The following is a 4,735-nucleotide window of genomic DNA, read 5'->3' on the forward strand; positions in this document are numbered from 1 at the left end:
AGTGTTACTATGGTAATTATCAACTGTTTTGCATTGTATTGTTGGGGATTGTGCATGTAGCTGTGTAGCATTGTCATGACTTGCTATTTATGGATTGTCCATGTTTGTAAAGCGGTGCAGTAGCCTGTATTCTTGCTGCAAGACGGCCGTGCGTGGCTACAAATACATTGTGTGTAATTGTACTATCGATTATTATCCATCCTGTGTTATCAGCAAGCGAAAATAGTTGTGCCCCCTTAGTCATTTCTGATGCCCCCTTGCCGAGTTCATCCTGCCGCCGGGCCTGGCTACGAGTAACCAGCTAAACTACACAAATGATTTTCCAAAAGTCAAGAACCATTAAATGCGCGCAGTGTAAAAGCATGAAGAAGGCCACAAAGACCCGTTATAAAAATGAATAAATTAATATAAACTCACCTGATTCATTGTAGAAACGTGTGTTTATGGTCGATTGCAGAGTTCAGGCGAAGTTAACTAGATGTTTATCTCTAGTCTATGGACCTTTTAGATCAGGGAGGTAGAGGACCGAGACGTTATATTTCAACATTTGACTCTCTGCCTAAAGTCAGAAGACAAAATGGAGAATAGAGAACATGTGACTCCACCTTCACTTCCGTTCGACTGAAAAATGGGACTTCCGCCAACATACAAATAATAATACAGCAGGAGGCTTCTGTTTAGCTCATTTTCAAAAGTTACCGTCCGACATCATTTTAACATTCCTCCTTTGTTCAATCATGTTGTCTGGTGTTCTACTCTGCACGGAGCGTAAAGTCACAAGAGAAAAGAGCCAGGCTCCCGCTTCACTTCCGTTCAACTGAAACGTTGGGATTCGGCCAACATACAAATCATTTTTATTTTTTAAATGTATTTAACGTTTATTTAACCAGGTAAGCCAGTTGAGAACAAGTTCTCATTTACAACTGCGACCTGGCCAAGATAAAGCAAAGCAGTGCGATAAAAACAACAACCCAGAGTTACATATGGGGTAAAACAAAACATAAAGTCAAAAATACAACAGAAAATATATATACAGTGTGTGCAAATGTAATAAGTTATGGAGATAAGGCAATAAATAGGCCATAGTGCAAAATAATTACAATTAGTATTAACACTGGAATGATAGATGTGCAAGAGATGATGTGCAAATAGAGATACTGGGGTGCAAATGAGCAAAATAAATAACAATATGGGGATGAGGTAGTTGGGTGGGCTAATTTCAGATGGGCTGTGTACAGGTGCAGTGATCGGTAAGGTGCTCTGACAACTGATGCTTAAAGTTAGTGAGGGAGATAAGTGTCTCCAGCTTCAGAGATTTTTGCAATTTGTTCCAGTCATTGGCAGCAGAGAACTGGAAGGAATTGCGGCCAAAGGAGGTGTTGGCTTTGGGAATGACCAGTGAGATATACCTGCTGGAGCGCAGACTACGGGTGGGTGTTGCTATGGTGACCAATGAGCTAAGATAAGGCGGGGATTTGCCTAGCAGTGATTTATAGATGGCCTGGAGCCAGTGGGTTTGGCGACGAATATGTAGTGAGGACCAGCCAACAAGAGCGTACAGGTCACAGTGGTGGGTATTATATGGGGCTTTGGAGACAAAACGGATGGCACTGTGATAGACTACATCCAATTTGCTGAGAAGAGTGTTGGAGGCTATTTTGTAAATGACATGGCCGAAGTCAAGGGTCGGTAGGATAGTCAGTTTTACGAGGGCATGTTTGGCAGCATGAGTGAAGGAGGCTTTGTTGCGAAATAGGAAACCAATTCTAGATTTAACTTTGGATTGGAGATTCTTAATGTGAGTCTGGAAGGAGAATTTACAGTCTAATGTTAATGTTAATGAACATGGATTAGTGACGTACTAGTGGCAGACATGACAAAATGTTTACAATCCAATTTTACTTCAAAGTTAACTGTAATATTGAATAAGTAATTATATTAACCCATATTTTAATATGGACATCGTATGGTAAGCAACGGTCATCACACTGGATTAATTATATACTAAAAACATATCAAGCTCATTTAGATCTTCCTGTGTGTGTATCATGACCGTAAACACATCTTGCTTTGACAATTTAACATTTCCTAAACAGCACCAACGTTGGGCTACTGCAACCTCTGCAGTCTCACTCTACCCGTGATATCAAAGTCATTTTTAGAATGATTTGTAGCTATCGTTTCTGTCGGAGCATTAGAGAGCATCCGACTCAGTTTCCCTCCCAGAAAACACGCGGTACAGTTACATGGTATCTATTCCGTAAGAAAATTCAGGCTGAAACAGAAGGGTGGGTGTCTTGACCACGTTTTGCGAATGACGGATCACTTGACCGCAGTCTTTAAGACGACACATTAGTTCAATAGTTCAACAACTACAGAGTTTGTGCCACTGTTTTTAAAATACTACTTACTGGTGTTAATCAGCTCTCCAGTCTCCTCTTCTTCCTCCAACGTGACAGTAATCTCCCCCTCCTCCTTCACTCCAAAAACTGCATCCTCCTCTTTCACTCTGAAACCTTCTTCCTCTTCTTTCACTGTAACTTCTTCCTCTTCTTTCACGGCAACAGCTTCACCCTCTACTTCTGTTTTAACTGTGACATCCTCCTCCTCTTCTTTCACTGTAACGTCTTTCTCTGTCCAGCAGACCTCCTCTTCTTTAGCAGGAGGAGAGTAGCTTAGTGAGCTCATGGTTGGGGATGTTATCTAGCTAGTTAGCATTAGCCTAGTGTTACTTAGCCAGATAGCTAATAACGTAAATGTGAAATCAAATGGAGTAACTGCTAAATACACAGACAGTGTGTTTAAAACACTTATGTTAATATACACAAAAATGGTCTGAAGAGCTTCAATATTTTGGTTTTATGTTGGCTAGCAAGCTACAAAGGCGGCTGAATTGTTGTTGTAGAAAAAGCGTCCCGTCCCGTCCCGTCCACTAGAATATACGTCACGCAAGAATCATCACCTGAAAGACTCACATCGCCATCTGCTGACTGGAGTGGGAAGACTGACTGACTGGGCGGCAGGTAGCTTAGTGGGTAAGAGCGTTGTGCCAGTAACCGAAAGGTCGCTGGTTCTAATCCCCGAGCCGACTAGGTGAAAAATCTGTCGATGTGCCCTTAAGCAAGGCACTTAACCCTAATTGCTCATGTAAGTCGCTCTGGATAAGAGCGTCTGCTAAATGACTAAAAATGTTTTTAAAAAAAGAAGCATCACCTGAAAGACTCACATCGCCATCTGCTGACTGGAGTGGGAAGAAGCATCACCTGAAAGACACACATCGCCATCTGCTGACTGGAGTGACGCAGTTGAACAAAAACTATATTCTGGAAAACAATGTAAACAAATAATTGGTAAATAACCAATTGTCTTACAGGTAATAATAACAAAACTAGAGCCTGCAGAACTTGCTTTTTGGAGTGTGGTGTCAAAAAAGCAGAGCATCTCTTTATTACGGACAGACCTCTCCCCATCTTTTTTATTTAACCTTTATTTAACTAGGCAAGTCAGTTAAGAACAAATTCTTATTTACAATGACGGCCTACACCACCAAACCCGGACGACGCTGGGCCAATTGTGCGCCACCCTAAGGGACTCCCAATAACGGCCGGTTGTGTATACAGCCTGGAATCGAACCAGGGGGTCTGTAGTAACCCCGCAAGCACTGAGATGCAGTGTCTTAGACCGCTGCGCCACTCGGGAGCCCATTGAATCTATATGTTTTGACCATGATAGTTTACAATCTAAGGCAGGGGTGTCAAACATACGGCCCGCGGGCCGGATCCGGCCCGCAAATGGGTTTAATCCGGCCCGCGAGATGATTTCAAAAAAAAAAAAAAAAAAATTTTTTTTTTTTTTTTTTTTTTTGGGTATAAAAATGCGCTGCTATTTTTCAATAAAATAAACTGCTGTTCCAATTGCGTCCACTGGATGGCGCAATAGCAATTGTGTTAAGCAAGCAAACTGTTTATACCGGGGCAGAGCAAGTAGGTCAAGCACGTGCAGCCAATGAGCTACTTTGTTTTGCCCGCGATATTTATTACGGCTTCTACTTTTAACATTATGTGCTTTGGCACCCTCATTGCCCCAATATGTCTCTGTCAAAAAAGAGAAAAGTGGACGCAGAGTGCAGAGTGTTCCAAAAAAAATTGTCATCCTATTTAATCACGGAATTGAATGGGAAAGCTGTATGTTTGGTGTGTTCAGAGCATGTTGCAGTGCTGAAAGAATATAACCTTCGTCGCCTCTATGTGAGTCTTCATGCTGACAAATATGACAACTTTCAAGGACAGCGGAGATGAGAGAAGGTGAATGAACTGTTGGCGGGTCTGAAGAAACAGCAGTCTGTGTTTACTCACACCCGAGACATCAGTGACGCTGCAGTGAAAGCTAGCTACCTCATTGCTAATGAAATCGCAGTGGCTTCAAAACCATTTAGTGAGGGTGAATTTGTAAAAACATGCATGATGAAGGCAGCGGAGATTGTGTGCCCTGAAAAGTGGCAGGCTTTTGCAAATATCAGCCTGACAAGAAACACAGTTGCAGACACGATTTCCGATCTTTCAGTGGATTTGGACAGCCAGTTGAAGCAAAAAGTAAAGTCATTTATTGCGTTTTCGGTTGCAATTGATGAAAGCACGGACATTACAGATGTTGCACAACTGGCCATTTTTTCATCCGCGGAGTTGATGACACATTGACCGTCACCGAGGAGTTCGTGGAGTTGGTGCCGATGACA

Source organism: Coregonus lavaretus, assembly GCF_964263955.1.
Source record: "Coregonus lavaretus genome assembly, contig: HAP1_SCAFFOLD_356, whole genome shotgun sequence".
Lineage (NCBI taxonomy): Eukaryota > Metazoa > Chordata > Actinopteri > Salmoniformes > Salmonidae > Coregonus > Coregonus lavaretus.